Here is a 27,886-nt window from a genome sequence, read left to right as displayed (position 1 = left end):
TCTAAAGCTGACTAGCTTCAATGAATAGATAAGAATAAGTTGAAATTAGCTCATCAATTGCTTGTATGTAAATGATTTCTAGAGTGCTTGGACACCTGAACAGGGTCATTATGTTCTTTTCAGTCATTTCAACATTTTCTGGGCAAGTATTAATTTTTCTACCAAACCCCTTTAGTATAGATAAGTCAAAATTCAGGCTATTATATTATAGTTTAACAAATGCTCTAACTGAATTATTGTAAAGTATAAATTAATGAAATTCATATTAATAAAAGCTTACAATAATAACCAAAGGTAAATATAAACCCAGCTTTACCTCCCTGTCTGAATTTACAGCATCAGGTTTTTAGATTTTATGGCTTAATTACAATACCATTGCAGACACTATACAACAACTAATAATAGCAATGATGATGAAAATAATAAATTATACTGCTTATACAATTAGTACACGTGTAACTTTGCAAGCATGACACCATAATTTCCTGAGGACCTTACAGAATTTAGAAAGACATTTCTGACAATGTGATTATACGGGGGTAATGTAGTACAGTGGACCGAGCATAGGCTTGTAATTCAAGTGATCTAAGTTGAAGTCCCAAATTATCCTCTGGGCAATTCACCGAATCTTTTTGAACCTCAGTGCCTTCATCTGGAAAACTTTAGTATTAATATAAGAAAAAGCGAGACAACGTTAATGCCAATATTTAGATGTTGAGGACTGGCTAAAAATACAAATGCAAAACACTTTCAATGTGTAAACTGCCATACAGATATGATTCTGATGGGGGATTTTAGCCTACCCATGCACCTTACGACTTACAAAATTCAGTTAAATAAAATGAAGCCAACCCCCTTTAAAGCCACACCCACTGAGGGACACAGTGTAATAAGTTGGATCTGAAAGAGAGAAGCCCCAGATTCCTAGTCTATTTCTCTCATATTGGAAGCAGAGTGACCTCGAGTCATAAGATATGCTCTATAAACTTCAGTTTCCCCAACGATGAAATAGAAATAATCATACCAAATTCACAAGGTAATTTTGGGTTTTATATTAAATGAGTTCGTGTTTGTTAAACTGTTGGTAATCTCTAAGTTTCTATATGTACTTGCTAGTGCCTTATTTGTCTCAGGTTCTGTTCATTTTTCTTCATTCTCCTTTCTTTTCTTCAGACAGGATCATTTCAATTGACCTGTCTTCAAGTTTGTTGATTGTTTCTTTTTGCCATTTGAAGTTTACTGTTGAACCCCTCCAGTGCATTTTCATGTCAGTTTTTAGAGTTTTCAACTCCAAAATTTCTTCGTGGTTTTTTTTTTTTTTTTTAATTGATATTGTTATTTTGTTAGACTTTCCTTTAAATCTTTAGACACATTTTCCTTGAGTTCTTGGACATATTTATAATAACTTCTTTAAAATATTTGTCTTTGAAGTCCAGATTCTGGGGCCTCTCAAGTACAGTTTCTATTGCCTGTTTGTTTCCTGCATACAAACAGGGCAATATTTTCTGTTTCCTTGCATTTCTCATAATTTTTGTTGTATACTAGACATTTTAAATATTATAATGTGTCAGGTGGGGATATCAGATAGTTCTCGTCCCTAGGGTTTATTGTTGCTCTTTGTTGTAGCAGTTGTTATTCTTTGTTTGCTTAGTGACTTTCCTGAACTAATGCCCTAAAATATGTTTTCTCTGTTGTGTGCAGCTAATTGAGTCTCAGATTGGTTTGCTTAGTGATCAGGTAATGTTTAGAAAGGGATTTCCTTGAATGCCCTGAACCAGTAAGTCTCCCACACTTAGCTGAAGGGATTTACATATGTATTGAGGAACACCTTTGATGTTCCTTCAGTACACAACTCTGCCTTTGCTTTCACTTCTTGATTACACAGTGTCTCAAGGTCAGACAGAGTTGAGAGATAAGGATCTTTTCCTGCCTTTCTTGGGAATTCACACAGCCCTACCCACAGGCTTAGCCTTTTAGATTCCCAGGAACATGTTGAAATTTTCAGACCTCTATTGTCATTCCTTTCCCACAGATTTTCCTTTCATGCTTTTCAGTCAATCTCTTGTTTACCCCAATTAACAATGCCATCTCAGGCAGTGGTGAATGTAAACAATCGTGACTGATTTTTTGACACGCACCCTAAGGATAGGCCTTTTACCACTGAAGGAGTTCTGGTCCAGGTCAAATAAATATAAGCCCTGTGAATCAGCCTTGGTCAACGAGCCTTCGGACATGTGACACAGTGACAATTATTTGAGAACAGGACTTTTCAAAAAGCTCCCACTTGACACTGTCCCTCTCCAGGGTCGGCCAAGCTGCTGATTCATAGCTACCATAGTTATGAGGATGTTGATTTTTAAATCTACTGAAGGACTAGAAAGAAAATGATGGGAATAGGACAAGATAAAATGTCACAAAGCTCACTATTGTTAGTATTCTTACTGAGATTAACCTGTTTTATTGAACAAACACTCCTTTATTGTTGCAAGTCATTGGCTAATGTCCAGAATTTTTAAAAGTTGTTTTTGAAAATTTTGCCAGTGTTCCTGTTGTTTTTATTGAGAATAAGATGTTTGGAGGTTTGTTACTTCTCAATTCTGGAAATGCTTTCCACATACACTATGAGTTTTTTGAAAAGAATATCTGAAAACCTTAAATATTTTTATAGCTCTCCTCTTGTATTTTAGCCACGTGAATGTGTAAGGCAAAGAGAGGTATTTGTCATTTGATTTTTGTATTGAATTATACTGCTATTTTAGAATGACACATTGTCATTCAAAATTAGGTCTGTTGAATCCCAAATAATGCTGAACATTGTTTAAAAACTTCATTTTTGAAGAGACATAATACTTAAGTCACTACCTTTATTTCTATCTCTAACTTCCATTACTTTCCTATTATTATCTAACACTTTATTATCATTAAGCTATATGCTGTTTAAATCTGTCTACCTACCTACTTACTAATCTAGATTCAAAGATATTTATGTGTGTGTGTATATACATATACTATACAGGTGTATATGTGTGTATATATAGTCTATATTGTATACACTATAGAATATATATGCCCACTATATATATATATATATATACTATATATATACTATATAAACACACATATCCTACTTATATGTATATATGCATATATACACATATATACACACTATAAACATTCACACTATAAATATACACATATATGCATGTGTGTGTTTACAAATAGTAAATAGCCTAATCATAATGATGCATTAGGTATTTATCAAAAAGTTTAAATGTGTGTACACTTTTTTTTGCTAATGTTACTAAATTGTAAACTGCATGTGTGTAAGCTGAACATACCTGGCTGAAAGTGGCTGTATTTGACCTTCTTGTTATTTTTGCTAGATCTTTTCATAGTGCTTTGTAATTAATAGCCATTCAATATTATTTCTGAATGAAATAGAGAGTTGCCAACATGACCCAATATCTAGGGGACCTGCTACATAAATATTTCCCCTAAGGAATAAATAATTAATGTTCACCTTATTTACCTTTGCTGTTTAATGTTATAATAGTATAGTCCCACCTCTGCAACACACTATCTCCCAGGAATGTAGCAATTGTACCCCTGATTCTGCACCAGAGATTTTATACATATATATGTCTCCACAGACATGTTATCAAAGTCATCAACTGCACAATTGTCTTTAATGCATATGATGAGCACTCTAAGTATATATTCATGTATGTCAGACCAACACATTCATTTCTGAAATAATTTATCTGGACCTTGGCTCCTAAATACTCTTGTCCTGACCATTTGTACATTTCTCTCTTTCTATTTTGTCTGTTCTTTCATTATTCACAGGCCCTATCTCTAAGTTTTAATTTGTGCATCCTACTCTTAACCCACTCTACTTTCTGATGCTTATCTTGTATTATACTCTTTTTACAAATCTACCCAGCCAAGGCAAATTTTTTTTCTATACACTAATAATTCATTATTTTTCCATGCTTAATACTTGCTTTTTTGTGACTACACTAATCTGGACACCAGTTTTTACTCAAATTTCTGAATTAATACCTAATCCCAGGTTTCTCAATCATCCTTATCATCCTGTGTTAGTTAAGAAAGTCATACATTAAACAATCGCCCTACTGAGAGGTGGGGTTTATATCGTCTCCCTTGAATCTGATGGAGCTAATGGATGCTTTGATCAATTCAATACAGTGTGACTGACACTATGTAACTTCTGGAACGAGGTCATAAAATGCTAAGCAGTCTTTCTGATTCTTTCAGAACTTTTTCTTTGGGGATGCTCCCTTTCGGAACCCAGGTGCCACAATGTGAGAAGCCCAAGCCACATGGAAAGGCCATGAGCAGGCACGCTGATGACAGACCTGGCTGAGACTAGCCTTCATGTCATCACAACCCATTTACCAGATATGTAAGTAAAAAATTGCCCAGATAAATTCTGCTCCCAAATGTTCACATGATCTCTAGGTAATTGAATTCTCTCAAGCTAATTTAGTTCTCTCAGCTGAGACCCAAAATATGTGTAGCAGAGACAGCAAGCCATTCCATTTTGCACTGTCTTGAGTTTCTGAGCCACAGAATCTGCATGCATAATAAATTGATTGTTATTTTGTTGCAGTAGGTTACTGTGCACTGGCAGGGAGAGGCAGGAAATACTGAGGCTTAAAAAAGGAAAAAGAGTTGATTGATATGCCGGCATCAGCTCTGCGGACTCCTATCCAAAGGCTGAGCCCCGAATGCAGCAGGGCTGTTATTTTTGTCTTTGCATTTCTGGGTTTTTGCAACGAGGCAAGAGGAGTGATCTTATGATCTTATGTGATTATAACTCTGTCTCATGGTGGAAAATTACAGGAAGAGAGAAGCAGAATAGAAAATTCTGTTACAGCAGTGTGTGTGAACTGCAGTGTCTGTATGACATTGGGTCAGGGTCTTGATTACAACATAGTGGGGCACAGCCAGGCAAACATGAGTGCCTCAATTTTACATCACTAACTTAAGGTTGTTTGTTTTACATCAATAGGACTGGAGTATCTGCTCTCATCCCAAACCCCACCACCACTTATGCTGCTCAGTGAAGAACTAGGAAATGGAGTCTGACAATTAATTAGCACATCATTCTTGCAAGGAAATTTAGGAACATTCTCTCTAAGGCATTCACTCAGTGACATATATTTTCTTTTTCTCCCTTGTCTCTTTCCCTTAAAGGTGGAATCATGGTTCAAAGAAATAAATCAACAAATATCACTGGACCCTTGGCTTTCTTATTGGGGACTGTATCACATGTCTTGGGGAAAGTAGAAAGTGTCTAAGGAAAGACTAAAGCTTGAGGTATACCCATCATCTCCTTATATCACAGTTTTCACTAAAACCAGGGCAACAAACATTTTGAAAACTATTGTCAGTAGTTTGAAATGACTGGCCTATGAAGTGGTCGTAAAGATTCAGAAAGAATATTGGTTTTAAACTGAATCTGTGATCTAGATCCATTTGCAGCAGTAAAATGTATCTTAAAGGGGATTGCCTCCCTACAATCATTTTTGTGCCTGCCATTAAATGTTGTTATACATATGCTTTATGTTCCTACATTAGTTTAACTGAAGTTTGGTCTACTTCATTCATGGAAATCTACTGCAATAAGTGATGAAAAATATGATTTAAATCTGTTGACTCTGGTTTGGAGTCATCAGCAGAAGGTATTATCTCATCCTGTACTGTCTAAATAAAAATAGTAACTCATTTGGCCATAGAATTTAGTGGTAGAAATAACCAGTAAAATTAACAGCAATAGTATATGACCATAACACAAGATAGGGCTTCCTATCATACTAATTGACAGAACATGCTTGCAAAATAAAAGTAACTATTTCTATCCTCTTTCACTATTTTCTCCTGATTACATGGACAAAATCATCCCATATATCATATTTTTGGAATATAGCCAATGCTCCCTTTGTCTGCATAGGTAACTCATATGCAGACTACACATTATACACAATGAATGATTCCTTGAGAGTATTTATTTAATAGTATATGGTATGGACTAAATAAATTCCCTAATGCATTTTCATACATTTATAGTATGTCAATTATTAAATTAAGTTGATTCTTTTTTCTTATCAACACAGAGGAAAATTTTCAGGGTTTATACTTCAGAGTTTATCTATTTGCAACCTGTGATTTATATTTCTCAATTTAATATATTATCTTGATAGCACTTGTCAATGTGAAGGTAAATTACAACTCCAATTATGCCTTTTGATGACAGTTTGACAACAAATGAATCTTCTTGACTCTATATATTTAGTATGTTAATCATTCACCCACTACTCTCACAGACATTATGTCTAGAAAAATTGTGAACCAGTACATTGATGATTTCTGTACGTAGTGCTGTATTAAAGAAACTACTTATTAATTTAGTAAGATTAGTAAAATGTAACAGAAAATTTGTTTTAATTAAGTTGGTTTAATTTTTTTTAAATTGTAAATTTTGTTAATCTTATTTTTCTCTTTGGAAAAACTATTAAAACATTTTCTTAAACAAATATTTCTGATAACTAATTTCTAAAGATGTAGTATAAACATTAAACCATATTTTGTCCCTTAAAGTTGTATGTAGTTGGTTAAAAATGACCTAGAGTGCACATTAACTAAAATTTGTCCTTCAAGAAAATTACAAGATTTCTTGAGCATCTATTCTATGTATGAGATGCTATGAAATGTATAAATGGAAAAGAAAAATAAAACTAATCATATGTCAGAAAATGAGAAAGCTATGAATAAAATGTAACAAGTATAAGGGGAAGGAGATATTAATTTGTTTGTTCAAAATAAAAATAAAGAATAAGTATTTTATAATCTGTTCTTACCAAAGAACTCAACTACAGATTCTAAAAAATAGGCTGGCCAAACTATATGTCTCTATAATTGTAGGGAATTAGAAAGGCAAGTACTAAATTAATTTGGGGGAAGAAAGCAGGAATAGAGTGTCAAACAAATACCATATGAGGACAACTTTAGAAACTTTCAATAGGGTACTGAGGTCATTGAATAAAAAAAACACTAGTTTTACAATTGTATATACATGAAACAATACTATACAATAGATTATGTGTTTAACAAATCTCAAGAAAGTCCTTTCTTGATCTCAGTCTTGCCCAGAGTCAAAAAATAGGATCACTTAAGAAAAGAATTTATTTTAAAAACATGCCGTTTAAAAATCTGTATTTTCACAAATAAATGGGAAGGGATCCCATGTTCATTGACTGAAGACTTCATATTTTCAAAATGTCCATGTAACTGAAAGTGCTCTACAGATTCAATCAATTCCTATGAAATCCCAAATGACATTTTTTACACAAACAGAAAAATGAATCCTAAAATTCATATGGAACCATAAAAGACCCTGAATAGCCAAAGCAACCTTGAGAAAGTAGAACGAAGGTTGAGGCATCACACTTCATTATTTCAAAATATATTACAAAACTACAGTAATTAAAACACCGTGGCACTCACATAAATACAAATAAAGACACAGACCAATGAAACAGAGAGCAAAGACACAAACCCACTCATTTATGGTCAACTGATCTTTGACAAGGGTGCTAACAACTCAAAATTAGGAATGAATAATCTCTCCAACAAATGCTATTGGGAAAACCTGGATGTTCACATGCAAAAAATAAAGTTGAAACTTTATTGTACAACATACATCAAAATCAACTAAAATCAGATTAAAGTCTTAAATGTAATACCTGAAATTTTATAACTACTACAGAAAAAGGGAAAAAGCTTTATGACAATGGGCTTGGCAATGATTTCTTGGATATGACATCAAAGCACAAGCAACAAAACAAAAATAGACAAGTGGGATTACATAAAATTAGAAAGCTTCTACTAAAGGACAAACCTAACAGATAATAACAAATACAGTAACTGATTAAGAGATAGACAGTATTAAAAGACATAACTTGAAATAACAAAATTTCAAAAAGTGGGGGAGAGTGATGTCAATACAACATAATGAAAACAACAGGAGAGATCAACTCAATATAGCAGAGTTGGCTTTGTTTTTTTCTTAGTGATCAAAGTTTAGTTGTTATTAGTTTAAAAGAATCTGTTATAACTATAACCTGTTTTTGTAAGCTTCATGGTAATTATAATATAAAAACCCACAATAGACATACTGAAAATAAATAGCAAGAAGTCAAAATAGACTACTGCAGAAAAATCACATAATCACTATAGGAGACAGTAAGACTGAAAAAATTAAAAAAGGATCTACAAAACAACGAAAAAATAAAATAAAATGGCAGTAACGAGTCCATATGTATCAATAATAATTCTAAATGTGAATGGATTAAATAATCCAATTAAAAGATACAGAGTGACTGAATTAATTAAAAAACAAGAACAGGCTGACCAGTTATCTCAATTGGTTAGAGCAAAGTATTATAACACAAAGTTAATGTTTTGGATCCCCATACTGGACACACACACACACACACACACACACACACACACACACACACACACACACACACACACACACACACACACACATGAGCAAACAATATGCTGCCTAGAAGAAACTCACTTCACATATAAAGACACATATTAACTGAAAGCAAAGGGGTGAAAAAAGATATTTGCAGAACACAAAAAAGAGCAAGAGTAGCTATACTCATATCAGATAAAATTGACTTCAAGTTTAGGAAGATAAAAAAAGATGAGAAAGGTCATTATATAATAAAAAGGAATCAATTTAACAAGAAGATATAACAATTCTAAATATTTATGCACCCAACATCAGAGCACCCAGATATATAATCCTAATAATAATACTAGTAGACATAGTAGGAAAAATAGACTCCAACACAATAGTAATTGGGGACTTTAGCATGCCACTTTCAGCAAAGGACAGATTATCCAGACAAAAAATTAACCAAGAACCATGAGGTTTAATATCCACTCTAGACCAATTGGACCTAATGAGCACTTAGACTATTCCATCCAATAGCTGCAGAAAATACACATTCCTCTTGGCTGCACATGGAATATTCTCTAGAATAGACCATATATCTGGTTATAAAGCAAGTCTTGAGATTTTTTTTTTAAAAAGTAAAGTCATATTACTTATTTTATCCTATCAGAACAGAATAGAACTAAAAATCAGTAACAGAAGAGACATTCAAAACTATTCAAATACATGGAAATTAAGCAACATGCCCCTAAACAATGAATGGGTCAATGAAGAAATCATAAAGTAAATTAAAACATTTCTGAAGACTAGTGAAAATGAAAAGAAAACATACTAGAACCTATTTGGATATAGCAAAAGCAGTTCGAAGAGGGAAGTTTATAGCAATAAATGCCTATATCAAAAAAGTAGAAAGACGTCAAATAAACAACCTAATGTTACACCCCAAGAAACTGCAAAAACTAGAACAAATAAAACTCAAAATTTGTAGGAGGAGAGAAATAACAAAGATCAGAGCAGAAATGAATGAAAAAGACATTAAAAAACAATAAAAAGATGATTGAAACAAATAATTGTTTGTTGAAATGGTAAATAAAATCAATAAACCTTTAGCTAGACTAACAAAGGAAGATAGAAGACTCAAATAAATAAAATCAGAAATGGAAAAGGAGACATTAAAACTGATACCACACAAATACAAAGGATTACAAGAGATTATTATGGAGAACTATAGCTAACAAACTAGAAAATCAAGAAGACATGGATAAACTCCTGGACACATAAAAATTACCAGGTTTGATTTCTTAAGCATTAAAAAATATAAGCAGATAAAGAACAAGTAATGATATTGAAGCAGTAATAAAAAGTCTCCCAACAAAGAAAACTCCAGGACCAGATGCCTTCACTGCCAAATTCAATGAAATATTTAAATAAAAACTAATACCAACATTTCTAAAAACCTTTCAAGAAGTTGAAAAGGAGGGAATATTTCCAAACTTATTCTATAAAACAAGCATTACCCTCATCTGAAAAGTGGAAAAAGATACAACAGCAACAAAATGCTAAGCCCAATATCCTCTATGAACACATACGTGAAAATCCTCAACAAAATACTTGTAAAAGGAATCCAACAACACACTAAAAAGATAATTCACTGTGATGAAATGGGGTTTATCCCAGGAAGGCAAGGATGGTTTAACATGCAAATCAATAAATGTGATACATCACATCTACAGAATGAAGGAAAAAAAAAAAAATCTGATCATTTCAATACATGCAGAAAAAGTATTTGATAAAATCCAGCACGACTTCATGATAAAAACACTCATCAAATTAAATATAGAAGGAATGTACCTCAACACAGTAAAGGCTATATGTATGATAATCCCACAGCTAATATCATTCTGAAAGTACAAAAGCCAAAGGCTTTTCCTTGAAGAACTGGAACAAGGCAAGTATGCCCACTTTTTCCACTCTTATTCAGCATATTATTGGAAGTTCTAGCCAATGCAATAAGGTAAGAGAAAACAATAAAGGGCATCAAAATTGGAAAGGAGAGTGTCAAACTATTTCCATTTGCCGATTACATGATGATATACATAGAAAACCCTAAAGGCTCCACCAGAAAATTGTTAGAACTAGTACATGAATTTAGTAACATGGCAGGATACAAAAACAATAGTACTCTTATATAACAGTAACAAAATATCTGGAGAAGAAATCAAGACATTAACCCCATTCACAATAGCTATCAATAAAATGAAATACTCAGGAATAAATTTAACCAAGGAAGTGAAAGATCTCTACAAAAATTTATAAAACATTTGTGAAAGAAATTGAAGAAGACACAAATAAATGGAAAGACATCCCATGTTCATGGGTCGAAAGAATTAGTATCATCCAAATGTCCATAACATTCAAAGCAATCTACAGATTCAATGCAACCCCTATAAAAATACCTAGGACATTCTTCACAGAAATAGAAAAAAATCTTAAAATTTGTGTGGAATCACAAAGAACAAATATAACCAAAATAATCTTAAACAAAAAGAACTATAATTTGATGAAAAAGTAAGCAGAGGACATGAATAGAAATTTCTGCAAAGATGACAAATGGGAAACAGGCACATGAAAAGACATTTAACATTACTGATCACTAGGGAAATACAAGTGAATACCACAGTAAAGTATCACCTCATACCTGTTAGTATTAGTATGTCTGTTACTCCCTGTCCCCCAGAACAAAAACAAAACAACAATTATCAAGGATGTGGAGAAATCTGAATTCTTGTACACTTTTGATGGGAATGAAGAATAGTCCAGCTACCATGAAAAACAGTAGAAGTTCCTCAAATAATTTAAATTTGAAGTACCATATGATCCAGCAATCCCACTACTGGGTGTGATGGAGTTTGGATGTTTTTTCCCCTCCAAAACTCATGTGGAAATTTGATCTCCAATGTAGCAGTGTTGGAAACTGATTGAGTCATGGGGGCAAATCCCTCATTAATGGATTAATGCTCTCCCTGGGGGATGAGGGGGAGTGAGTTCTTGCTCTATTAGTTCCCACAAGACCTGATTGTTTAAAGGACCCTGGCACCTCCTCTCTCTCTTGCTTCCTCTCACTATGTGATCTGCTTGAACACACCAGCTACCTGCCACTTTCTGCCATGAGTAGAAGCACTCTGAGGCCCATGCCAGATGCAGCTGTCTCAGAATCATAAGCCAAATAAAACTCTTTCCTTTATAAATTACCCAGTTTCAGGTATTCTGTTATAGCAACACATAACAGACTAAAACAGAAAATTGGTAACAGAGAAGTGGGGTGTTGCTATACAGATACCTGAAAATGTGGATGCATCTTTGGAGCTGGGTAATGAGCAAAGGTTGGAGGAGTTTGGAGGATTCAGAAGGAGAGAAAAAGACGAGGGAAAGTTTGGAATGTCTTTGAGACCTACGTGGTGGCAAGCAAAATGGTGATAGAAATGTGGACAGTAAAGGCCATGTGGATGATGAGGTCTCAGATAGAAATGAGGAACTTATTGGGAATCGGACAAAAGATAACCCTTGCTACACCATAGCAAGGAACCTGGCTGCATTGTGTCCATGCCCTTGGACTTTGCGGAAGTTGCAACTTAAGAGTTGTGAACCAGAGCATTTGGCCAAAGAAATTTCTAAGCAGCAAAGCATTAAGGAAGCTTCATGGTCGCTTTTAAGAGACTACTCGGAGTTATGGCGGCAAAATCATGATGTAAAAACAGAATTTAAAAGGGAATCAGAGTGTAAAGATTTGGAAACTTTACAGCCTGGCCATGCGGTAAAGAAGCAGAGAGCTGGAGAACAATGCAAGGGTGAAGAAGATAAACTGGTTGCTAAAGACATTATCTTGGCAGTGAGGCAGCCAGATGCTAATAGTGGAGAAAATGAGAGGAAAGCCCTGAAGGCATTTCAGAAGTCTGGAAGGGTGCCCCAGCCATCATAGACCCTGAGGCCTAGAAGGACTGAGTTATACTGGAGGACAGACCTAGGGCACAGCTGCCCTCATAATCCTGCTCCCTGCATCCAAGCTGCTCCAGCTGGAGCAGCCCCAAGTGTGGTTCGTGCAGCAACCCTGGAGAGTAGAGGCCCAAAACCTCAGTGGCGTCCACGTTGTGTTAAGTCTGCAGGCCAGCGGGATGTGAGAGCAGTGGCGGTGTGGCATCCTCCACCCAGATTCCAGAGGATGTATGGAAAAGCCTGGGGACCCAGGCAGAGACCTGCCCGCAGGAGTGGAGCCACAGCAGAGGCCATCTACTAGAGCAATGCAGAGCAGAAATTTGGGGTCAGAATTGCAGCAGAGAAACCCCAATAGCACCATGCCTCCCGGAGCTGTGAGAGCGAGACCTCCATGGAGACCCCAGACATGAGAAGCTACGTGAGTGGAACACCAGCCTGGGAGAGGTAAAGTGGGGCCTGAGACCAGGAAAGCCATAGGAGCGGAGCAGCCCAAGGACTTGGGGACCCAACACCCACACCTGTGTACAGAGGCAGTCGAACATGGAATCTAGGTACCTGATTCACCAGCCTTGAGATTTAATGCCTGCCCTGCTGGGTTTTGGACTTGTTTGGGACCTGTTTTTCCTTTCTTCTGGCCTATTCCTCCCTTTTGGAATGGAAATGTATACCCAATGCCTGTTCCACCATTGTATCTCCTCAGTAAGTAAATTTGGTTTTGGGCCGAGCCCGTGGCGCACTCGGGAGAGTGCAGCACTGGGAACGCAGCGACGCTCCCGCCGCGGGTTCGGATCCTATATAGGAATGGCCGGTGCGCTCACTGGCTGAGTGACCGTCATGAAAAAGACAAAAAAAAAAAAAAAATTGGTTTTGACTTTTATAGGTTCACAGCTGGAAGGACTTTTGCTTTTAGTCTCAGAGAAGACTTTGGACTTTTAAGTTGGTGCTGGAACAAGCTAAGACTTTTGGGACTGTTGAGATAGAATGATTGTATTTTGTATGTGAGAGGAACATGAGTTTTGGAGGGCCAGGGGTGGAATGATGGAGTTTGGATGTGTTGTCCCCTCCAAAACTCATGTGGAAATTTGACCTCCACTGTGGCAGTGTTGGAAACTGATTGAGTCATGGGGGCAGATCCCTCATTAATGGATTAATGCTCTCCCTGGGGGATGAGGGGGAGTGAGTGAGTTCTTGCTCTATTAGTTCCCACAAGACCTGATTGTTTGAAGGACCCTGGCACCTCTTCTCTCTCTCGCTTCCTCTCGCTATGTGATCTGCTTGTAGTACCCGCCAGCTGCCTGCCACTTTTCCACCATGAGTAGAAGCAGCCTGAGGCCCATGCCAGATGTAGCTGTCCCAGAATCGTAAGCCAAATAAACCTCTTTCCTTTATAAATTACCCAGTTTCTGGTATTCTGTTATAGCAACACAAAATGGACTAAAACAGCATGTATATACAAAAGAACTGAAATCAAGATCTCAAAGAGATGTTTTCAATCCTATGTTCATTACAGAATTGTTCACAATAGCCAAGATGTGGAAACTATCAAAATGACCTAAGGATAAGTAGATAAAGAAAAGGTGGTGTTTATATATAGATATATATATAATGGAATATTATTAAGCTTTTTAAAAGAAGGAAATCTTGACACATGACAACATGGATAAACCTGGAAGACATTATGGTAAGAAATAAGCTAGTCACAGAAGGACACATATTGTATGATTTCATTTATATGAGTTATCTAATGTATTCATACTCTTGGAAACAGAATGTGTAACAGTGATTGCCAGGGGTTTGGGGGGGGTCTGACTGGGTGGTTGGGGAATTTCACTTATGCAAGATGAATAAGTTACAGAAGTCTGCTGTTACATTGTGTCTATAATTAACAATACTGTATTGTGCATTTAAAAATTTTATGAGGATAGATCTCATGTTAAGTGTCCTAACCGTAATTACCTTAAAATTAATTTAGTGTCAGTCCATGTAAGCATATGCTATACCTAGAATTAGGCAAATTGTCATGAAAATATGTGTTTTGGTTTCTTGCTTTGCTTAACAAACAAGAAACATTTAGATGTAGCACTCTTTGCAAATAATTGATTGCAAACAGAATTGATTGAATATTTAAGAATGTTGAAATCAACTTTTCTTAATAGATAAAAATATCTGAGGTTAATATAATAGCCTACACATTCTGAAGGATAAATTAATGTATAATTTTAGAAGTGCACCTTATTTTAAACAATAGAGAATTCCAAATTGATGGATTCAGAATTAATAAGGTTTTATTTTGTTTTCCAATCAGTGATAACTTGCCATGAAAATTCGGAAATACGTTCTATTGGGTTGAATTTATTTCATTGAATGTGTGAGTCAAACACATTGCCTGGCATTAGGAATACCAGGATGAAGAGAAAATCGGTCCATTTTGTCAAGGAACTTAATATGTATTAAGGTGCAGAGATACGGAAAGAAGTAAATTACCAAACTATGTCAGAAGTTTAATAATCAAAGAATGTATTAGCTATGGGGATCACAAGATGAAGTGTTACAAAATCTATTTGAAGAGGTCGGGGAAGTTTTCCCTGAAGAAATCTTTTTGTTTTTGAGGAATAATTGGTTTACCTTGTGGACATGGAAAGAATAGTTATTCCAATTAGAGGAAACATTGAGGTAGAACAGAAATTTGATTTTAATTTATGGTACTATCATGTCAGTAAGCAAATAAAAAGTTATTAAAAACACACATAATCACACACACACACACCTGGGCTGTGTTGTGCTACATTATATCCTATAAATTAGGTAATGTACACATCCATGAGAAAGGTTTTACAGGGTTAATAAGACAATAAATAGTTCAATAGCTTTCTTTGAAATTGTTCATATTATTCATTGCATTCCCACTTCCAGCTCTTCATAATATGACATAAACCATTTTAATAGTGCCTTAAATAGGATGGTTTAAAAAAAAAAATCATTGATACTGGTTTGCATTTTTAGAGTAAAAATAAATAATTTTGCTGGGTTAATTGGCACCAACTGGTATGCCTCAGGTCACTGAGCGCACATGGTGTCACACTTCTACCTCTTTCCTCTCTTGCTATCCAGACTACTTCTTCCTGTAAGTCGATCTCTGCACAGCTAATCAAATTTTTAATAAACTGACTGAATCTTGCTCATTTTTGAGTACTTTCAATAATCTTCTCTTTCCCCTATCAAAAGAAGGGGAAAAGGATATTAGGTTTTGTAAGGCTCTTTATTTCATAGCCTCAATTAACCATTCTAGATTCAGCTATTACTGTTTCTCTACATGTACCTAAAAGAGTGAAGCCAGATAACTCATTATTATTAAATTCATGTAGCAGAGAAATATATTCAAATTAAATTATCTGTATTGTTTTCCAGCATATTTTTCCTGTTTTTCATTCCTCTTGCTTTATTCTTCCCACCTCCCATCCCACTACCTTCACTTAAGAAACAATAAGGACTTTCTATATATGTTGACTTCAATAAAGATTTGTTATTGTAGAAAGATGTGAGAGAAGAAAAAAGTATTTCTCAGTTTGGTATTTTGTTTGAATTCTCAGTTTTGAGGACGTAAAGACCATAACTTTGAAGGAAAAGAATTTTGAGATCTGAAAATAATGAGAACCCAAAGCCCAGGTTTACACATACACAAATTTCCAGTAGAACAGAGGAAGACCCAGATTGCTCTCCCCAGGTAGGACAGATAAGAAATACTGGGGTTGAGAAGCAGAAGGGAAAATATTACAACCCAAGGTGTGGAGGGAGAGGTAAACTAGGATTAGAGAATGGGGTCATAGGGACTGACGACTGAGAGTGGAGTCCACATTAATGGTCCCAAGAAAAATGAGCACGGTCTTTTCTCATCTCCAAGCAGCTAAGCTGGGAGCCAAGTTCTCATGGGTTGTTACTAATAGATCTGCAACATAACCAGTGCCACTTTAGACAAGTCCAAGTGCAAAATGGCACCACCCACCTCCTCCCCTCCCCTCCCCCCTTCCCCTTCCCTTTAGGAGAAGCCTCCTGAGTTAAACAGAAACCCCTTTTGCTTCTGCAAGGACACAGTTCTCCACCCCGATCCGCATTAGCATAATGACCCTCCTTGATGGTATCAGCCAGCCCTTGGCGCACTATATAAGCTCTACCACCCCCACACCTGGTGCTGCCCCCCATTTTCAGGGCAGCTTTGGGCTCCGTGCCACTCTGAGCACAGCCCGGCAGATTTCTTTCTTTAATAAAGCTTGAACGGTACCTGGCATCTCGGCTCACTTTCTTTTGGTTATTAGAAACAGGAAGGCAATTTCCTCTGCTTGCTGTAATATTACCTGGCCTTTTTATGCTCAAGTAGTGATAGTGTCTCAGCGGCAGTAGCTCAAATTTTGTTGGTCAAGGTTAATAGTCCACTGAGAGCTACGTAAAGAAATTTGTCTTATGTGACCTAATTTGCCTGGACATCTCCCCATTAAACAACACAGGTGAGGCCTTAATCTTGAATACAGGAGGGGTCAGTATGAAAGGACAGGGGAGCTCTTTCCACTCATTTCCTTCAGTCTTCTAGCAGCCTCTGAACCTAGGTTAGCAGAACCCAATTTTTCCCCAACTCCTCTTGTCCTCCCAGAGATGTTATAGACCCCATGACCACTTCCTGTGAAGTCCATCTTCTGCTTCTACCCATGCTACCCTTTTGCCTGAATTTTCATCCACTCGCCTCTTGCTGCCAAGTCCTATTCATGCGCAAATCAATCAATATAGATACAGGCCATTTTCAAATCTCTAATCATTAATAGGCATTATGCTTGAAGTCACAGTTTTAAGCAGTATTATTTTTCAATGTTCATCTCTATTCCCTTTTTGATGAAGAAGTCCTTAAAATATTTAACTATCTGTAACTCTTTCTTCCACTAAAATTGCCCCACCCCTTAGTTTGTGATCAGCTTGTAAGTATCAGTCAGAAGTTTTAGATATGATAAATCTCTATCTGACCCAGCTTTCAGTACCTGAACTGATGGTACCAGCGTAACGTTTTGCTTGTTTGTTTGTTTTTGTCCCCCCCCCCAAAAAAAGAGGTTTAGTTCCCTTTATAACACCAACTCAATGATAAAGGCTTTAAAATAATCTTTCATGTGCCACCCACATGTCTCCTCACACAACTTTCTAGGTGTTCTTCTCAAACTCTTGATCTTGTCAACATTTTTCAATGAGGAAGCATTTTCTTTCCTTCTTTCTGGCAATTATCAGCCCAGGGATTTGGATTATTTTAACATATCGAGTCTTGTTATGTTTCTTAAATCATTTTTGCTGTTTTAGAATTCCCCTGTATTCTTCTTATCAGTGTTCATACAAATCGGTGGAGGACAAACTACTCTGAAGTTGGGCACAATTTGGCCCATGGCTTGTATTTTTTGTCCCAGTACCTCACTGTGGTTTGTACATTTTTAAAGTGTTGTATAAAAAAGACTATGTAAAGAGACTGTGTAGCTCGAAAAACCTAAAATACTTCCTTTAAGAATTGTGTTTTTTTAAAAAATAAGTCACTTCAGAAACAAAGTGTACTGACTTCAGTTATGTGGTTGCCACCATTAACACAAAATACCCAGGATCCAAGTCTAGGATTCATAATCAGTCCCCTTGCAGACATGCACCATGTGAGGATTCTTGGAAGCCCCGGGGGACCTGAACCTGCAATGTATTAATGTCTGCAGATTCAAGAACCATCAACATTCCCTTGGTTTCTTTTCACTCCAATTGTGCCTTAGCTAAGGTCAATGTGCAAATGAAAGGCCTGAAACAAATATTTCCTTTAATGATGTTTACTCTCCAATTGACTGCAGTTGAGATATAGTTCAGATAAACTCAACTACTTTCTTGTAACTTAATGCCTCTTTTCTAAGAACATCATTGTTCAAAGTTAGTATCTCCTTAAGCTCTTTTTTATGATAAATTACTTGCATAAAATATACATTTTAAATATTTATTTATATTTGTTTTAAAGTATATATTCACAACATGAATTAGATCAATGGTTAGTTCATTAGATAAACAAGGGTAAATAACTTCAGCATTTGAACTTTTCTCTTTATATGATAATTTGTACATATGTCTATTTTGATAGGTGGTGAGATGCAAAGAAGGTAACAATTTTCATTTCAACCTCTTCTGTGTTCTGAAACCAGCCTCTCTTCTGAAACAAAGAATGAGATGTTTTTATTCAGGAATATCACACAGTTATATTAATAAAATTGCATTAAAAAGAGTTCAAAAACACATTTTTAAAAGAAAGAAGTTGTTTTCCCTGAAGAGTAGGTGACTATTTCTATTCTCTGACAGTAGGGAAGTTTCAATTATTTCAAAGGTTACATTATACCTCTGCTGAGAAAGTGACATAAACAAACAAACAGTCAATTCACTGAGAATGAAAGCGACAGGAAGGCAGTTGCATTCATTTAAACCCAGAGAATTTATAGAAAGCATTTATCTCAAGGTGAACTCTAAGGTGCTGTTTTAAGAGTGTACGTTATCTCACCAGCCATCAGCCTCTCCAAACAAAGCAAAAACAGGGATGAAAAAGGGTATTTTAAAAATTCTTTTTTTCTTTATATTTGACATACAAGAAATAATGAGCGTGGTTTTTGTTGCCTCCAGAAAATGATTGGCAGGGTATCATCAACAATGCAAAAATTAAAAGCTTTCACTAATGCACTCCTCCCATATTCATCAGTGTAGCAAACGGAATTGCTGAACAATGACCCACCTGCCTCCTCCAAATACACATGCAGATGTTTATCATTCAAGCAATGGTTTATTTCCCTAGTGAGAATGCACTAAGCACTTTCTAAGCCAAGTTGTTAAGGAAGCAGATGCCCCCTCATTACCATCTACCTTTCATTTTCTCTGTTCACTGCAACCTATATTTATTACTCCACAGAAAATGGGTACCCTCCACCTCAAAATGCTTAGGGCCATTAACTTGGGCACTGCCACTAGGGATATCTATGACACCAGTATTCATTTATCTACCTTATTCTTTTCCTAACACACCATATGTTACCTCTACGGTATTCTCTTATTGTTTCTCTGATGAAGATTGAAGCTACCAATTTTTATCACCATTGATAAAATGAGAAATAAGGTACAGTTTTTTAAGTGACTCCACCAAACTGATATTACAGATTAATTAACAGTCTCAATTCTATTTGTAAAACATATTGAGTAATACATATGTTAGTAGACTATTATTATACCTGCACCTGTTTGCTTACCAAGAGTTTATTGAATTTGTGCCTAAACCAATTTAATGTAGGTGTAACATTTTACTTAATTACATAATTTTATTTAATTATGTATAGCAATATAATATGCATGTGAAAAGGTAACTATTTTATAAAAATTGCTGAATGTGTTAGATATTGTAAATATTGTAAGGAAGACCACCAACTTATTGAATACATGTAAGAATAATTTTTTCTCCAGCAAGACTGCTCAACATTTTTTAAAAGAGCCAAAGCCATTTTCTGATAGATAAAATTAAGATCCAGAAATAATCAAGAAACAGGAATTTTTATTTTCTATATATTCGAAAGAAATAGAATGCTACTTCCAAACCTAGATTATTGGAATTTTAAAGGATGCAGTGTTTTGGCCAGTGGTATATCATCTTTAATAAAGCCTATGAAACGTGGATCTGAGTGATAAATGCAAAATTGTTTAAGTTTTAGCTCGGAAAGAAAATGGCAGAGAAGAATACAGTATTCCCCCTTATCCTCGAGGTATGTGTTCCAGGACTCCCAGTGGCCTGAAATCAGCACTGAACCCAATTGCTATTAATCAGAACTCACTTCTGTTCATGACTTCCACCCAGCAAATGTAATGCCTTTTCTATCTTAACTAGGCACTTAATCACACACCATGGGTATAACTTACAGTTTGATGTGCGAGAGCAAACCTACTATGAGTTTATTTTTCATTCTTTGCAATTTCACAGATAGAAAATTTGTTCTTACCGTAGATTTTGGCAACTTCAACATACAATTTTTTTTATTTCCTTATTCAGTAAAGAACTTGCAATTTTTCACTTAAAAGAAGCAGTTTATGGCTTCTCTTTGGCATATCCAAATTGCCAACACACTACTTTTGCAATTTGGGGCCATTATTAAGTGAATGAAGGGTATTTATAAAATTTATAATTGTATAAATTTAAAGGGATTAAAGTGATGCAATAATTTATGTATACAATATGTAATAATTAAATCTTGCATCACCAAAGATACCTTGACAGTCACTCTGATAACTGAGAAGGCTACTAAGGGACTACGGAGTGGGGAGCATACACTGGCACAGTGTGGTAGGCTGAAAAAGGAATGATTCATGGAGTGGGCAGGCAAGAGATAGCATTACACTACTCAGAGCTGCACATAGTTTAAAACTGATGAGTTGTTTATTTTTGGAATTTTCCACTTAGTATTTTGGACTTCGGTAGACCACAGGTAACTGAAACTGCTGAAAGTGAAACCAAGAATGGGGGTTGGGGGAGGGCTACTTTATGTCTTACAGAAGTGTTAAAAGTTAGCAACATAAGGTATGCAGCCTACAACATAGCATTCACAAATAACAAAATTTCAAGTTCAATTACTAAATCTTGGAGAAATCATGGCCTGATAATTGTACACCACCATCAAAAACTTCTACATTGAAGGAAAAACACGAAGAAAATGTTTTAAGTGATATAAAAGTAACTGAAAGTTTGACAATATCAAGAAGATGATATATAATGAATGTTGATGATTGTTAGAAAACATGTTTCTAATGACATTATAATTCCCCTTTCATAAAGTGGATATATGAACATATGTAAAGAATAAAATAGGCAGGTAAAAATTGTTTATGCAGGAGCCAAACCTTGCGTGGTGTAGTTTTATATAATAGTTTCTCTTAATAGGTAAGGATTATCTGAACAAAAAAGTGGAAAATTATGCTATGAAAGCATTATTTCTTCATCTAATAAAACTACTGGATTTATTTTAAAAATGTCTTTTTAATATTTTTGTTAGAATGATGTATTTATTATGTGTATTTTTAACTGTAAAATGACAATTTATAATTGTATAAATTTAAGGGGTTTAAAGTGATGTTACAATTTATGATGCAATGTAGGATAATTAAATCAAGCTCATTAATATATTCATCACTTAAATAACATTTTAGGTATAACATTTTCGGTGGTGAGAACATTTAAAATTTACCCTCAGCAATTCTACAATGTACACTACTCTATCATTAATTATATTGACCATGCTGTACCATAGAACTCAAACTGAGATTTTGTACCCTTTGACAATCATCTCCCTATTTCCCCCACCTCCCAGCCTCTGTAACCACCATTCTGCTCTCTGCTTCAACAAGTTGCATTGTTTTGTATTCAATATATAAGTAAGAACATGCAGTATTTGTCTTTTTCTGCCTGACTTATTTCACTTAGCCTAATATTCTTCAATTCCATCCATGTTGCTGCAAATGATTGAATTTCCTTCTTTCTTAAGGCTGGAAAGTATTCCATTGTGTATATATATACACATTTTCTTTAACCATTCATGTTAATAGAAACATAGATTGATTTCATAACTTGGCTATTGTGAATAGTGTTGTAATGAACATAGTGGTGCAGACATCTCTTTGACAAACTGATTTTAAATCTTTTGGGTAAATACCCAGAAATAGAATTGTTGAATCATATGATAATTCTATCATTAGTTTTTTGAGGAACCTCCATACTGCTTTTTATAATGACTGTACTAATTTACATTCCCACAAACAATACACAAGAGTTCCCTTTTCTCCACAATCTTGTCAACACTTGTTATCTTGTTCCTTTTGGATAAGAAAGTCATTCTGACAGGTGTGAGATGATATCTTACTGTGGTTTTATTTTGAATTTCCTAATGATTAGTGACACTGAGCAATTTTTTAGTGTATCTGTTGGCCATTTGTAGTGGATTGAATTATGTCCCCCCAAACTCTGTGAAACTTGAATTATGTCCCCCAAGTTTTATGCATTAAAAACTTAGCCCCCACTGTAACTGTTGGGAGGGTGGGAAACCTGTCATGGTAATTGAAGGGTGGAGCCTCGAGGAGGTGATTGGATTGCAGGACCATGTGCTATAGTAAACAGATTGAAAATGGAGGTCAGGGGCATGGTTCTGAGGGCTTTAAGAGAAGAGGAGAGTCTGTCTTTCTCTCTCTCTGCTCTCTCTGCTTCCACCATTTTGCAATGTGAGGCCCCGGGTCACTGTCACCACCACCAGATGGACTTGGGAATTCCCAGTCTCAGAAACTGTAAGCAATAAATGTCATTTTTCTTTATAAATCACCTAGGTCCAGGTATTCTGTTATAGCAACAAAAACGGACTAATATACCATTCTTATGTCTTCTTTTGAGAAATGTTTATTCAGTTTCCTTCCCTATTTTTTAATTAATTTTTTTTGTTCTCTTGCTGTTGAGTTTGAGCTCCTTATACATTGTGGATATTAACCTCTTATCGGATATATGACGCAAATATTTTCTTACAATCCATATGATCTGGTTTTATAAGTACTTTCACAGACTTTTTCAAATTATGTCTAACCACATATGCCAAAATAATTGATAAGACAGCATCAGCATTATAAGGCCGACTATGTTAAAGACATTAGCAAACATGCATTCTTTTTGAAGCTACTCTTGTTGCAGCTTTTCTTCTGAGAGTTTTGATTTACCTTTTCTGATTCTTCTTCCTCTGTTCTAAAAATTCTGTCGTGTTTTTTTTTTTTTTTTTTTACCCACAGTAACTCCATATAGCCATTCCATATAGCTTCAGTGGTGAGTTGTTTACCATTGTTTCCTTTTATAACCTCTTTAGACTTGCTTTTCCAACAACTTGCTTCAAATCACCACTTACATCAATAAATGACACTTAAAATTCTACAGGTCCAAATTAAAAATATAATTTTTTGTCCCTCCATGTTGATTTTTATCTTCTATGATTTGTATCTAATTACCAACCACTTGTGTAGAAGCCTAATGAATCACAATAAACTATTTCATTGTGCTACCTCTTCTCCTTTCAATAGCCAAATGTCCATCATTCTCTCTGATAATAGGACTTGTTTTTCATTTCACTTCTCTAGCTGAATTGTTCATTACTTTAATTTTGAACTACAGTAATAAATTCCTAGACTGTTGTATATTAAAAGATAAAGTCGTATGCCATTTTTTCTTCAAAATTCTTTGATGAATCCTTATTAAAAACACTGTAAATTGCAAATTTCATTAGGTAGTATTTGAAGCCACTAACAATTCATTCATACACTAAATTTTCAGTAACATTTTCTCTTCTCCAGCTACTAGTTACTTTATACCTTCAAAAATATTTGTTTAGTTCATATATGTGAGATCATTGTTACCCATTTTTTTTCATTAACTACTATTCCTTTTTTCAGAAAAATAACCATTAAATCCAGACTAGGTTGCACCTTTTTAACAAGTTCTTGACAGATCTTTTCATCCATAATATGGCACCTCCTCCAGAGTGGTAACTTTTCACCCAGTTTTTCATCACTAAGCAAGCAGATAAAGTAGAAAAAAATTTGTGCATTGTCTGTTAAAATAAAAAATGGAGCATGACTATTCATGAATGGAGTTGAAGGTTTCAGAGATACATACATTTTCTGGAGGTGATAAAACTAAGTATTCATAGTAGACTCATATATCAAAGACTCATGAAAGAGAAATAAATATAAAATAGAAGAAATATGAAAATAATAATGGGAAAATAGTAAAATAAGTCAAAAATGCTTTATTAATCCAAAAAAAAAAGGGGGGGGGGAAGGAAGGAAAAATCAGGTTATGCAAATAGGAATCAGGTAACAAAATGGCAGAATTGAATCTCTATATGTCAATAATTGCATTAAATATGAGTAATCAAAAGATTGTTATCAGAATGTATTAAAAAGTAGGAGTATATCTTCTTGGAAGATACATACCTTAAATATGCATGTGCATAAAAATTAGAATTAAAGATAAGAGGAATACAAATAGCACAGTAAAAAAAAAAAAAAGAAAAGAAAAAGAAAACTTGCACAGCTATAATTACATCAGATAAAGTAAGGCAAGAGTACCACCAGAGACAGAGATAATTCATAATGATAAAATAATTATCTCAATTGGCCTATATAACAATTCTAAAATATTGTGCACTATTGAATAATAAGACTAAAAAATACAAACCAAGAGCTTACAGAATTTATAAGTACAGGTGCTCACATTCACAGGTGATATAACAATTATATTAACAAAGTTTAATTAATTGTCATTTATTAGTATACACTCAGAAACTGCAAATTATACATTATTTTCAAACGAACATGGAAATGATATTCCGTGCCATAAAGACAATATCAATTAATTCCATTCAGTTAAAATCTTAAAAGCAATGTTGTCTGAATATAGTGCATTTGATATATAAATTAATAAGGAAAAATAAAAATAAAATTCTTTAGTATTTGAAAATTACATAATAGACTTTTAAATAACCCATAGGCAAGTTAAGTTATCCAAATAGAATTTAGAAAAAAAATTGAGCTAAATGATAATGAAAAAATTATTATTATGAATTGTGGTGGAACTTGCACTTCAGACGATGATATAACACAGATAAGATCTGTCTTCTTCCTGGTGAAACTATCAACGAAAGAAACAGATGAAATATGTCCATAACATACAATAAATTAGACACCAGGCAATGAAGGATAGTTGTTCCTGAGCAATAATAAACAAATCAGGTAAACTCAGTAATTAACAGCTTTCTGTCTTAAAGTTAATGCACAGAAAGGGGAAATCTTGGCAAAAGTAAATGGATTCTTTGAGTTGAAAATGTCAGAGACCAAAGCAGCTAGAGTTTACAGTACAGTATGTTACAGAAGAAAGAAGTGCCCAGAAAGAAAACTGCAGACCTCTGCAGAGTGTCTCCCTGTAGTATTCAGCTACACAGTGATTAGTGTATTCATGTGAGGAGATTATCCCAGGCCTGGCAAAGAACCATGCAAAAGAATTTAAGGTAATAGTGCTCAGTGTTCACACTAATCACTGTGGAAATGGATGTCCCTCCTACTAAGCAAATAAGAACAGTGTGTGTGTGTGTGTGTGTGTGTGTGTGTGTGTGTGTGTGTGTGGATGCACGGTCAGGTCTCTTGTCAAAGGTCCTATGTATCTTTGATGTTGAATCTGTAATTTTATAGCTCATAGCTATGAATATTCATAAACCTTTTCTCTTACCTCTTGCTCTCTGTTCCTCTTAAAACTAAATCTCTAAAGTATTTCTCATAAAAAGTAAATAATAACTACAGTAGCAAAGCTAGATAATTACTATTTCATAAATTTATAAAAATTATATTTCCTGCTACATGCATGTATATAAGGTCCATATTACCAATTATAAATTTAATAAGACCCACAGTGATAATACTGTGGATGGTAGTTTTGCTTCTAGACAAGATGGAGTAACAGGGATTAGGTTTGTTTACCAGACAAAATAAAAAACAGACAAAATATTTGAAACACTGGTTTTTAAGATACTAATTGAGGCAATAGTAGATAGTGATTCCTCAGAAATGAAAAAAAAAAAAAAAATCAATGTAAACCATATTTGAACTCAGCATGTTGCCTGAAAAAGAGTGTCCAGGCCTCAGAGCAGGGTGGGGAGGCCAGGCAGAACACAGAACACTCCTTGAGTTGAGGATATAGAGCTGATAATGTGGGAGATCAAGGTAAATAGACTTTGCAAACTAAGAGAGAGCAAAATTGAGAGGAAACTGCACTCACCTGTAATGAGTCCCCCTCAAATATTATGCAGGAGAATTACCAGCATGTACATAAGGGCCATGAAAGGAAACCCAAAAAGAATATAGGGACAGTCCATGGCATCCTGACAGGAGTAGTGTCTGTTCCCAATAGACAGACTGGAAAACTTCAAGATTCAAAGGATATTCGATGGAATATTCGTGAAGGTTTTGCTTCAGTAGTGAAGGAATAATTAGCCCCAGACAGAACATTGCCATGGTCCTTGCATAACAAATCATAAAAGTAAGATCTAAAATAATCAGACTTTTTACAAGTCTTTTTACTACATCCCAAAATAAAACTTGATAATATTTATAGAAATGCAAAAATATATATTTATCATAAATAAAAGGTAAAATTCACAATGTCTGGAATCCAGTAAAAACTGATCATACAAAAAAAGAAACAGGAAAATCCAACCCATGCTGAGGAGATAAATCAATCTGCGCTGAACCAGATCAGACTTGACATAGATGCTAGAATTAATGCACATAGTAACAAAACATAGTGAATTTTTTAAAAAATTAAGTAGGGACTTGAGATATGTTTAAAAAGAGCAACTTAACTTCTAGAGATGAAAACTACACTATGTGGAGAAAAAAAAAAAAACTTACTGAATAGTGTTAGAAACAGATTAGGCAATGTAGAAGAAAAGATTAGTGAACCTGAAGTCGTAATAACAGTAACTACTCAAAATGCCGCAGAAAAATGAAAGAGCATTAAAAAACAATCAAATAAATAAACAGTGTATCAGTGAATGGTGAGACAAGATTGAGTGACCTATTAACACTTAATAAAAACCAAGTCCTTGAAGGAATGAGGAGAGAAGAGACTTCTAACCATATCAATTTAAAAAAAAAATAACAACCAAGGATATTCTAAATTTAAGGAAATCTAAACTCCAAAAAACCAAAAACCTCAGTGAAATCCCTACCAAAATACAAACAAACAAACAAGAAAAGACACCACAGAAAATCTTAAAAGAAGCAAGAGAAAAAAAAGTATGTGCAGAAAAAGGAAGTATGATACTTGTTAGAAAAATATAAGAGGGAATAAAATGGAACAGCATCCCTTAAGTACTGAAAGGAAAATCAAAACATCCACTTTAGAATTCTATACTAAAAATGTCTTTAAAAAAAGATTACATAGTTTTGAGATATACAAAAGATGAATCAATCGTCTGCTAAAAATATGTTAAAGAAAATTCTTGAGGTAGAAAAGGAAAATAAAACACAAAAATATGGCTTACTCTAAAGAATAAAGAGTATCATAAATATTATTACAAGAGTAAATATTTTAATTTTTTTTTCTTTTTTCTTTTTTTTTTTTTTTTTGTCTTTTTCGTGACCAGTACTCAGCCAGTGAGTGCACCGGCCAGTCCTAGACAGGATCCGAACCCGCGGTGGGAGCGTCGCCGCGCTCCCAGCGCCGCACTCTCCCGAGTGCGCCACGGGCTCGGCCCTAATTTTTTTTTCTAATTACTTAAAGATCTTGAACAT

The sequence above is a fragment of the Cynocephalus volans genome, chromosome 16 (assembly GCF_027409185.1).
Source record: "Cynocephalus volans isolate mCynVol1 chromosome 16, mCynVol1.pri, whole genome shotgun sequence".
In the NCBI taxonomy this organism is placed as follows: Eukaryota; Metazoa; Chordata; class Mammalia; order Dermoptera; family Cynocephalidae; genus Cynocephalus; species Cynocephalus volans.
This window is presented reverse-complemented; position numbering follows the sequence as displayed.